The sequence below is a fragment of the Papaver somniferum genome, chromosome 4, assembly GCF_003573695.1.
Source record: "Papaver somniferum cultivar HN1 chromosome 4, ASM357369v1, whole genome shotgun sequence".
Taxonomy (NCBI): domain Eukaryota; kingdom Viridiplantae; phylum Streptophyta; class Magnoliopsida; order Ranunculales; family Papaveraceae; genus Papaver; species Papaver somniferum.
Window position 1 is genome coordinate 103,744,323 of NC_039361.1, and position 12,409 is coordinate 103,756,731.

Below are 12,409 nucleotides of genomic sequence, written 5' to 3' on the forward strand. Positions count from 1 at the left end.
CTGTGACTGAATAATAAACTGTGACGAGTTGCATTGTTACAAAATCCTGGTTTTGGTGTAGTGATATCCTTCAAAAACTTCGCACAACGAGGAACCTGCACTTTGATCTTCTTGAAGATTTTCCAAATCTCTTTGTCCAACGTCTCATTCTTTGACTTTGCAAACCTGCTAGGGAAAGGTTGAGGAATAACTTAAATAGAAACAAGAGGTTTAGAGTTCAGAATAACGATCCAATGTTAATCTAGTTATAATTATTAGGATCTTTCCGGATTGATTGAGAGCAAGTGGATTAGAGATGTTAATTAACGTGACTATACATTTTTAAGTTGTGTTGTTCTTATTAGAGTTATAATGTTATGCTTGATTTCTCGCCTGAGGAGAAGGCATGCAACATGACTGGTGTAATTGGCCTGGATTCAGATTTTCCAATGACTGGTACTTGTGATCGCCATCAACCTTTGAAACAGAACTGGGAAAAATAAAAAACTGAACGTACCCTTGAATTTTAGTTGGATGACGGCCACCAATACCCATTTTCAACATTATCTTTGATCTAGGGCACAATGATTCCCGCTTCAATTTTTTGTTGTCAAAATCCCTTCACCTTGCTCTGTTTCTCTTACTTTTTACCAAGCTATCATCTTGCAACGGATACTTCACTTATAGGGTAAGAGGACGTGCACAAAGAATTTTCGCGACCATCTGTATTAGTCTTATGGATTTTGATCTCTCTGGTTGCCTTAGATATGGCAACGTTCGGCATTTGTCATCTCTCAAAGAGTCATTCATTCTATATCCCCAATATATATTTTTTTTGATAAACAAGGAACCTTAGAGAAAGATGCATTGTGGAGGAAGATCGTAGTTGAAATATTTGGTGAAACATTTACCTGTTTGCAAACTCTCCAACCCAAAGGACCTAAAGGTGGTAGCTTGTGGTTTAGTATCTATAAAGAGCTTGAAGATTTCAACAAAGGTATTATATTCAAGATTGGAGCGCGCAAGGAAATTAGATTTTGGGAACATTCTTGGCTACTAGGTGAAGGAAGATTATGTGATATGTTTCCATTGGCATATGAAGGTTCAAGGACCAAGAACTTTGTAGTGGCTAGTATGTATGAAGTTTGGGAGGATTTTTTAAGGTGGAGGTTTATGTCTAGGCAAAGATACTTTCAAACTATTTCATGGGAAGTGACAATTATATGAAATCTTCTTTCTCCAATTTTAATTCAAGAAGGCGTTTTGGATAGCTGAGTTTGCATCGGAATAGACATGGTCAACATACGGTTAAGGATGGTATTATGAGCGATGAAGATCAAGGTTGTTGTTTGGAGCCAGGAGTATCCTTGCAAAATCAAAAAATTTCTTTGACTTCTTTCTCATGATAGGATAATGATGGTGAATAAGCTATTAAGATGTATGGATGTTTCTAGTTTACGTTGTTTTTGTGATGAAGACGATGAAATTAATTCGCATTTATTCTATGATTGTTGGAGAACCCGGAGAATTTTGGATTAATTGGACTTACAATTAAAATGTGACCACAAATGTGAAGTCCTAAAAGTTTAATTGAGATGAATAAAGACTTAGTCGAATTTGGAATTATATTCTGGTTGCAATATGGTGGTGCATACGGAGAGAGCAAAATACAAGAGTTTTTGAAAACGAAAAGAAAAATTTGATAAGCCTCATTAGAAATGTTAAACTACAAGCGATGGAGATGGATGGTGGTGGCGGTAAAGATGCTGGTGGTGGTGGAAGCGATGTAAATGGATGGTTCGACTGTTTATTAGAAATAAAGAAGAAGAAAGGGAAGCGACGGAGATGGATGGTGGCGGCGGTAAAGATGCTGGTGGTGGTGGATGCGATGGAAATGGATGGTTCGGCTTCTTATCAAAAATAAAGAAGAAGAAAAAAGGGAAGTAAGTAAAACGATTGATAGGAGGCAAATCCGGAAGAAATAAAAACATTAATAGACCCCTGGTGGGCTTATATATTGAAAGGGATATATTTGTTGTGTCAGAAGAGTATTTGTGAAGCCCATCAAAATAAAGGGCAATTATACCATTTGTCACCGTACGTTGATTGAGTAGGTGACTTCGTCAAAGAAACTTGTACCTAGGTATGACGGTATTGCAAGTGATGCATAATGATGGTGCGTCACAGAGTTGCGGTATTGCAGGTGATGCATAATGATTGTGAGTTACAGAGTTGCATGTCAAGTCAGTACTCCGCCGTAATGGCGCAATGTGAAGCCATAATAGCGGTATTACGGTACAGATTGATAAGTGTCGAGAATGGCATAAACCCACAGGGCCAATGCATTGCAAGTGCAGCACTACATTGTAAATACATTTGTCTAAGAAATGAAGCTTATTGGCCGACACAATGAAGCTTCATTGAGGAAAGGCAAGACGAGGCCAAAATGACAGATGCAACATGCGATGTTGGCATAGATGCATATCCATGGAATTGAGTTGGCCCAAACTCAAGGATGATGCAAGAAGAGTGGAATACACTAAGAGTTAGTCTATGAATTAGTTCAAGGCAAGGCCAAAGTCTGAACAAGTGCAAACAAGTTAGCAATGCAAGAGTTGCATTGTTGTTGTCAAGCTAATTGGAATAGCGAAGCATAAATGGCGCATGAGTAACTAGAGTGAGCTTAAGGAGCTGGCCCCGATGTCTGAAGCTTAAGAGTTGTCCGTGCATGAGTTTAGAATGATAAGCATGCAGGGCCAAAAGGGCTGGGCGTTGGTGCAAGGCAGAATCCAGTGTGCCAAAACAAGTGGCACAATATGGCTCAAGTGAAGGTTGCAAGTTAGTTACGAGTTTCACAAGCATGCTAATGATGCGTGATGAAGAGGAGCGGTTATAAAGAAGTTTATAAGCGTGGGAGAAGAGTTCTAACTACTAGAGAACAGGTGTTGGATGATTGGCATGAGTCAAGGAGAACTGGTCAGTTGGCACAGTTGTTTGCGGTTACAAAACTGCTTTATGGGACAGATTGCTGTCCCATGCGTGCGCAATCGGTTGTGCACGGTTTGTCCAAGTAAAACTGCTGTATAAATAGTCCTAAGGCTGGGAAAATTCAGCAGGCTTGGATAGAGAACATATGTGAGAGTGAGGTTTCCATATGTGAGTGAATAAGAGAGTTTTTGTAAGACTAAGGCTTGGTTCAAAAGAGAACAAGTCCGTGGAAGTCCCCAAGTGGGCAAGTTTTGTATTTCTTCCATTTCATGCAATAAAATGAAGTGATTGTGTCATGTTCTAAGTGTTCTTGGTTGGCTGATTGTTGTTGGTAAAGTATGACAAAGATTGAATGTATTATGGGATGCATTTGATGAGTTTAAGTGAAGAGAAAGAAGGCTAAAAGACTTCCGCTGATAAACCTGAAGAGTCAGCTGTTTATATTGGTACAAACTTATAAGGCTGAAGTGCAATTGGGTGAGGCTATTCACAGAATCACTTGTACTGCCGGATTACGCTTTCGCAGAAAATTGACGAGGCATTTGGAGGTGTGACACTAGGTAACATGCCACCATTTGCAATTCTAATACAATAGTACAGTGACTGGCATTTTCGGAATTTTTAACTATTCCAAATGGACATTTGGTACTTGGCCTTCCAAAGACTCGAGCACCCTTTTCACACCATAAACTCTACTAGCTTGAGGCACAAGGAATGAATAAACAAGTAATAAACATCAGCACTCGACAGAGCGGGCACCGTGGAATATCATCAAGTGCATTTTTTTCTGCCTTAATTACCATATCCAGCTTCCTACTTCCATAATCTTCAAGATCAATAATCACACGTAACTACTCTAATATCATTCGTTGGATGCAACAATATTCATAAGAAAATTAAGAAATAAAATAAATTAATACTAAAAGTCAGATGTTTCTTAATAAACTCGGATCTTGCCTTGTAGTCTTAAATAAACCCCAAGCCACATTAAAGAGCCCCACAAGAGGAAACAAACCAAACAATACAAAAACCCAAACAAATACCTCACTACTTTGCAATCAGTGCATGCCCAACGCGGCTCGGTGGGAGGCGGAGGCGGAGGCGGCTGAACATAATCAAAGTCATCTTCCAAATTAATGTCTCCAACATAATCATCCAAAGAAGAGCCATTCTTTATAAACGCCTTGAGAAGCCTTGTATACATATTGGCCATGGATTGCCGATATTCGTCGCAGAACTTTGTCTCGTATATAGGATGATCACCATATTTGAGCCTATAATAAGGTCGACAAGCTATTAGAATTGCTTCGGCACGATCACGGAAATGTTGGCAAACAAATTCTTCAAAAACCTTTGGTGGTTTCGCAAGAATACCCAATATTGTCCAGCATTTCGTTTTGAAGACTCTTTCATCGCAATCATAAGATTCGTCCAACTTATAACCCAATGGCCTCTACTAAACGGCGGTCGTTCATATTATGATCCCGAAAATAAGGTTTCTCAATATGAAATGATTGTTGAATAGATACTAGAATTTCCAGTATACTTGATGTCTTTGAATTCCATTTTTCAAGACCTTTTATTTGACGAATATCAATGCCATTGATATCACTTCCATATTCTAGAAAATCCATGCACAAGCCACCACACGGCTTCGTCTTGAAGTACAGTTTGGGCGGTACCTTCGGATAATTAGATGGGAATATGATATGAAATAAGAATAAACCATCTCTGTAGGGAGTACCTGCTCCGCCAATGACTAATGCTTCGAGAAAATCAGTTCTTTGTTCCTAAACTCTGACATAGATTGAATCAGGTAGACCCTTTTTGAGTAACTTCCATTCTTGCATAATCCTGTTGTGTCTTTGGACATTGGTCTGGTTTATTTGCTGATCAACCAGACAAGATGACGGAGCATTGAGAGTAGGAGTCGATTTTACTATGTCGAATTGTTCGAATTCTTTTCTGCTTATAACCTCCTCCTTCACTTTTTTTTTCTTCAGCTGCTTCTTCACCTCTTTCTTCTACTCTTATTTGGATCACCTCCTCATTATGACTTTTCCTTCCAATGTGTTTCTCTTCTTTACCTAATTCTTTGTTACTTCCTCCTACGTCTACTCTTACCTCGACCATCTCCTGATGTTGACGATTTTCCATTGGATTTTTAAATTATAATTTCCTTCAGATTGTATGTAGCACTATCCTCTTTTGATCCTGCTTTACAGCTGAAAATTAAATAAAATTGAATCATTAAAATCATAGCCTTCAATAATTCAATAAACTTATGTAAATTATAAAGATGAACTGATCTATATTCATAGAGATTCAGGCTAAAAGTCTAAACCTATAGACATCCTAGTCCAACTCCACGTCAGGTTTTCTCTTTTAAAAATCGAATAAAATCTTCCACTGTTGGAGATAGTTTTTCAAGTATGATTTCCTCAACTTGTTCTCTAAATAGACCCCATAAATAAAAATGACTAAATAATAAATCCATATAGAATTTTTTGCACCTTGCATTGGAGATGCTCTAAAAGGGTGAGAGTCACTTTGATCATATATATTATTGCCATGGCTTATACGCAAAGTACCATTAAAACGATGCAAATAAAGTGTTCCATCTATTCAAGAATAAAGATATCATCCCAAACAAACAAATTACTAGATATTCAAATACAATTACACAACTCCGTAAAACTCAGCAGTCGTCAGCGATTTACTCGCCAATACTCACTCTCTGTAAGGAATTCAGCTTGGCCGAGTACTCAGGAATAAGTCGACCGAGTTTGCGTATCTATTTATGTAGTGTGGTTTTCAAATTTAATGTAACTCTTGCGGAAAAAAAAAATGCTTTCAAGAGACAGACCTTCTCAAGATTTTCTAAAGAATTAGAGCATTTCCAGTGTTAGTGTCGAGGTCATCTTATTTAGAGGTCTAAATAACTATTTTTTTTCGTGGGTCATAGTAGATGACAAGAATAATGCAAATAATACCTTATATTTAAAATTTATTTCCAATACTCAAGATCTTATTCATCTAACATTGTTCACATTTAGAAACAAAACGATGATATAGACTTAAGGCTCAAGATTAGAGAAAGTCTAGATGTCATAATATCCTAAAAGTAAGACTCCAGCTGTCTGGCATTGGAGATAATATTGAGGTAGAAAATGTTCTTGTTTTAGGTATTAACTCACTTTACAATCTTAACCCCTAGTATTGGAGATGATCTCAGAACTGTGGTTTCCGGCCCTTAATAATCCGGTGAACTTCTGCGATACATTATTAAGACGAGCTGGTTGCTTTCGTGCTAAAATCTGAAACTAAACTTATTAGACTCATATTGATGAAAACCCCAACTCAAAGACTCCCTAAACAATTAGGATAGGAAATTCAAGCATTCAATAGTTGATTAAATTATCCTAAAAAATTAGATTCAGGCTAAAACCATTCCTCTAAAAACTCTAAAACCGATCGCTCAATTTACTGAACTCTTGGGTTGTATATTTTGATCGGTATTACTATTTAACCTAATTTATTTAGGTTTATTTTTGTTTCAGTACTTCAATCAGGAAGTATACATAACTAACAAGATTATCAATAGTTACTAGTACTGTATAAAAAATCTCAAAGAAAAGAGACAACCGAAACGGTTTTACAAGAAATAGACATGCATACTCCAAAATTCAAAATATCTACCATGGTTCCGATGCATATCCTAGATCATCATAATCAAACTCCTAGTTTTAAAGCAATTTGACTATAGTTATACAAATATCAGTTGAGCGGAAGAGAAATAAACACCCAAGAATATCCAAACAGAAGAGTAGTGAGAATACATCAAACCCTATAAATCTTGATAATAATTACATATAAACCATAACACACCATGACTCTCTTACCTTTAGGCACATATAGTAACAAACCACCGATCCAAAGATAGAAGCCAATTCCTCCGAAATTCCTCTCTGCAATTTGTCAATTCAACGGTTTAGGGAAACGTGAGAACAGAGTTAAAAGAAAACATCTTAAAAGAGTTGAGCAAAGTCTTTTACCAATTTAGCCATCAATCATATCTTATATTACTATGGATGGAATATATATTTCCAAAGTCTCAGAGATAGATGCAATATCATTGGGTATCCGTATCTATAATTTATGGAAGCAAAACCCAGCCAGATCATGCAAGCATACAGTAGTATATAAGTGATTTAAGAGACTTTATCAAAAAGAAAAAAAAGTGATTTAAGAGACAAAATTGAAAAACTTACGGTTATTCAATTGGGTAAATTTATTAAATATTTTTAGTTTTGACACAAAATACATATACTCTTATAAAACAATATAAATACAACCTATCATTTATTATATACCCTTATATAAAAAATAGATTACCTTAATACCCTCACTTACAATATTATTTTCCATTCAAAAATCTTATCCATTAAAAAATAGATTTTCCTATTATTTCACATCTACCAGCAGCACCATTTCACCACCGTCAACAGCACCGCCGCCACCACCACTCCGCCACCACCACCACTTACTAAATACAACCACCAATAATATTCCACCACCGCCACACACCACCATCATTGTTGTTGTTGTCGCCACCGCCGCCGCTATTAGGTGTCAACAACTGAAATTGATCCAAAAAATCAAAAGTTCAAAATTATTTGTCAAATTTGGTTGTTGATTCTATTTTTCTATTGTTGATACACAAACATTGGTTGTTGACTCCCTAAACTAAGGTCAATTTCTATTGTTGATACACAAATATTTGTTGTTGACTCCTTACACTAAGATCAATTTCTATTGTTGATACACAAATATTGGTTGTTGACTACCATTTCCATTGTTGATACACAAACATTGGTTGTTGACCACCATCATCACCCCCACTGCACCAAAATCCACCGCCAACACCGTTATTGCACACACAAAAATCACCACCAGTGCCACCACCACGAGATCCATTACCACCAGCACTACTAAAAGCACATCAACCACCACCGTAACAAGAATAACAAATCACAACAATTACTTCCAGATGCAACAACACCTATGACCACCACAACATCCACTAACACTATATCCACAATAACAACGGTGTATGACTCCTGGATTATCCTAATTTTACTCTAGATTAACTAATTGGAAAATTAATCTCAAACTCCATCACCACCAACATAAAACAGTCGGAAGAACTGATACACAACTTCATTAGAAAAGTACTATACCATCAAGATTATATTGGCTAGCTTTTTTTATGATTTGTTGTTCATATCCTAGTTAGCAATTCGGGATTCGGTAAACTATGGAACAGCCAACGTACGAGTATTACACGGTATTGTAGACTCAAATGTGGTCAAAAATTCAGTCAACTGGACGTGATTCGTCAGTAATTCGTAACAGCATAGTACGTGTATAATTCGATTTATAAATGTGAGTTCGGCTCTGAGAATTCGGTATCTATATGTAATAAACAATTAGTATTTAGAAGGACATAAGCTAATTTTTATGCATATGTGTGAGTTATTTAAAGAAAAAATAAACTTAATATGATGATATTAATAATATATACAACATTAATCATTTAAGAGGACGTGGTATAGTGGTTTAGATGCTCGGTTAGTGAGTTTGAGACCTCTCTCACCTTTACCTTCAAACATCTTCAGTCATTCTTGTTTCATAAAATTACAATAAGGGCCGTGTATGTTCGGGAGGCAGTAAATCCCAAAAAGTGGGGTCTTTGAAAACGTAAAAGCTAAAGAATTTCTAGAGAATTAAGCGGACGTATTATTAATGGCAACTGCAAGATGAAACTTAGCTTATATAAAGACACCTCTCTTTATTGATGTTTAGAAATCTCTCAAAACTAAACACAAGCTCTAATCTTGCTCCTATGATCAACCGCAACTTTGGTAATCATATATATATAGAACTATGAATTGCTTTTCCTAGTCCTATTACCTTATTACATGTCTTTCCTTTTCTTAGAACTATATGACTTCTAATTCCCTTAGGATTACATCAATTTCCTAATCTTGTCCTAACCAGCTTGTTAGTGACTTCTATTTTGAAGTTTAACCAACATTCTCCCCGTTAAGCTTCAACCTTACCCGTGACATATCTTGTACTCCAATCAGTTGTCTCATTTCTTCAAACTTGATCCGAGCTAATGCCTTTGTCAATATATCTGCTTTCTGCTCAGTTCCTGGTATGTGTTCAACGTTGATGATCTCCTTCTCGATACATTCTCGTATGAAATGATACCTTTTGTGAATGTGTTTCGTCTTACCATGAAACACTGGATTTTTAGTGAGTTCAATTGCAGACTTATTATCAATCTTGATGAGAACTTTTTCAGGTTCTCTTCCTTTGATTTCACCCAACAGTTCTTGAAGCCATATTGATTGTTTAGCTGCTTCTGTTGCGGCCATAAACTCAGCTTCACAGGATGAGAGGGCTACAATGTCTTGCTTCTGTGAACACCATGTAATAGGTGCTTCTCCTAGATAAAATACATGACTAGTTGTACCTTTTCCATCATCTTGGTCAATATTATGACTACTGTAACTATACCCAACAATTCCTTTTGAACCTCGACCATACTTCAATCCACAGCTGATTGTTCTTCTTAGATATCTCAATATCTGCTTTATTACATCACCATGAGACTTGCGTGGACTCTGCATATAACGTCTTGCTACTCCCACAAAGAAAGCCAAATCTGGTCTTGTATGTAATAAATATCTTAGGCATCCAACATATCTTCTATAACTCGTTGAATCAATCTCTGCTTCTTCTTGTGCCTTTGAAACTTTAAGTCCAAACTCCATTGGTATCTTAGTTGGATTACAAGTTTCAAGTCCTGCTTCTTTCAGAATTCTCCTTGCATAAGCTTCTTGTTTAATCTGAATCCCATCTATCCCTTGATGAACTTCTATGCCTAGATAATATGTGAGTTTCCCAAGATCAGACATCTCAAACTTAGATGACATATCTTTCTTGAACTCACAAATCACCTTGAGAGAATTGCCAGTCACAAATAGATCATCTACATAGACTGCAATTACTAGTAGTGTCCCCTTTTCTTCTTTTCTATATACATAAGTTTCTTTAGAACACTTTATGAATCTCGATCCCTTTAAGATTTCATCTAACTTTGTATTCCAGACTCGAGGGGCTTGTCTTAGACCATAAAGAGCTTTTGTCAACTTGTAAACTCTATGTTCTTGTCCCTTTACTTCGAAACCTTCTGGTTGTTCAACATATATATCTTCACTTAGTTCACCATGCAAGAATGTCGTCTTTACGTCTAAATGATGTATTTCCCAAGAGTTTGATGCAGCTTCTGCTATTAAGAGACGAATTGTCTCTAGTCTCGTAACTGGTGCGAAAACTTCATCAAAGTCTATGCCTGATTCTTGAACGTATCCCTTAGATACAAGTCTTGCCTTATATTTGTTAATAGTTCCATCAACATTTCTTTTAACCTTGAAGATCCACTTGAGGACAATCACTTTTACCCCACCTGGATTATCAACTAGAAACCAAGTCTTGTTTCTGTTGATTGAAATAATTTCTTCTCTACATGCTTGTGTCCATTTAGTCGGGACCTTTGCTTCCTGAAAATTCCTTGGTTCATCATTAACAGAAAGTAGCATAATCTCATATCCTTCTGCAGCTTGAAGAACATAATCCTCCAGATATTGTGGCTTTTGTATCTGTCTTGTTCATTTTCGCAGTGGAATGGGTTGAGTTATTTCATCGATCTCCTCTTTTAACTCTTTTTCTATCAGATTTATGAAAGCTTTGAATCTGTCAAATGCTTCACTCTTTTCTTTCATAAGAATAGACCACATATATCTTGAGAAGTCATCTATAATAACAAATATGTATTTGTTATTTGCAAGGGTTTGTGGTGTAATAGGACCACATAAATCAGCATGAAGAAGCTCTAATGGCTTTGAGGCTTTGAATATTGTTGCTTTTGGAAAACCTTGATGTGTTTGTTTCCCAACTAAACATGATTCACAGATCCTTGATTCATCGTTTATCTGTGGTAGCCCTCGAACCATTTTGTTCTGAGACATAGTTTTTAAGGTTCTGAAACTTATGTGTCCTAACCTTGCGTGCCACTTCCATGTCTGATCTTCCAGTCTCATACTCATACACAATGGCCTTCCAATCATGAGACTTATCTTGTAGAGTCTATTCTGTGAGCGTGAGACTTTAACTAAAAGTCTTCCACTTGGGTCATGAACTGTTAAATAATCTTGTGGCATTCTAACATCACATCCAACTTCTGTAGCTTGTCCTAAACTTAGAATGTTTCTTTGTAAGTTTGGGATGAAGTAGATGTTTGTGACAAGCTTCTGTTCTCCGGTCTTGCTCTGAAATAGAATTGATCCTTTCCCTTCAATTTCTACAGAAGATCCATCCTCAAACTTCACTTGTCCTTTGATTTTCTCATTGAGTTCAGAAAAGTATTGTCTCTTACCAGTCATGTGATTGCTGGCTCCATTATCTAAATACCAGATTCCTTCTTCTCCATCCTTTGATTCATAGTTCTTTGGTATTAGTTTCCCTTCGTTTAAGAATACAACTTCGTGCATGAAAAGAGTTGTATCTTCTTCCCTTATTTCATTCTTGTTTGCTTCTTCCATCTTTTGTATTCTTTCAGGGCATACAGAGGAGAAGTGTTCTGGTTTATCACATCTGTAACAAATAATATTTGATCTATCCTTCTTTTATTTCCATTGGTTTTGATCACTCTGACTTGTTGTTCTATCTTGTGAGTTAAACCTTCCTCCCCTTCCTCGACCTCTGTTTACTCTACCACCTCTTCCACGACCTCTTCCTCTTGTCGCAGAGTTTTGTTGGTAAGAGTTTGTGTACAAGAGTTTTCCTTGAGTTTCTCCATTGTTTTCTTCATCAAGGATTCTCTCTTCATATGTTTTCAATCTTCCAATTATATCTTCATAGCTAGTCTTCTTTAAATCTAAGACTTGTTCGAGAGAAGCTATGATATGAATATACTTGGATCTTGGTAAACTATTGAGAAACTTCTTTACCAGTTTATCTTCATCAATGGTTTGTCCAAGTGACGCAGCTTTTGAGGCTATCTCTGATAGCTTTCCTACAAATCTATCAATAGTATCATTGTCTTTCATCTTCACTCTTTCAAATTCAGACATTAAGGTTTGCAGACGGGCTTCTTTAACTCGATCAGCTCCGAGATTACGTGCCTTTATTGCATCCCAAATTTTCTTTGAAGTTTCCTGTTCACCAACTTGTAGAACAAGACATTCTGGTATTGCTTGAAAGAGTAATCCAATGGAAACATTGTTTTTGTCTGGGTCCAATGTACCAGGATCAATTGTTTCCCAAACTTTGTAGATTTTCATCAGTACCTTCATTCTCATGGCCTAGAAAC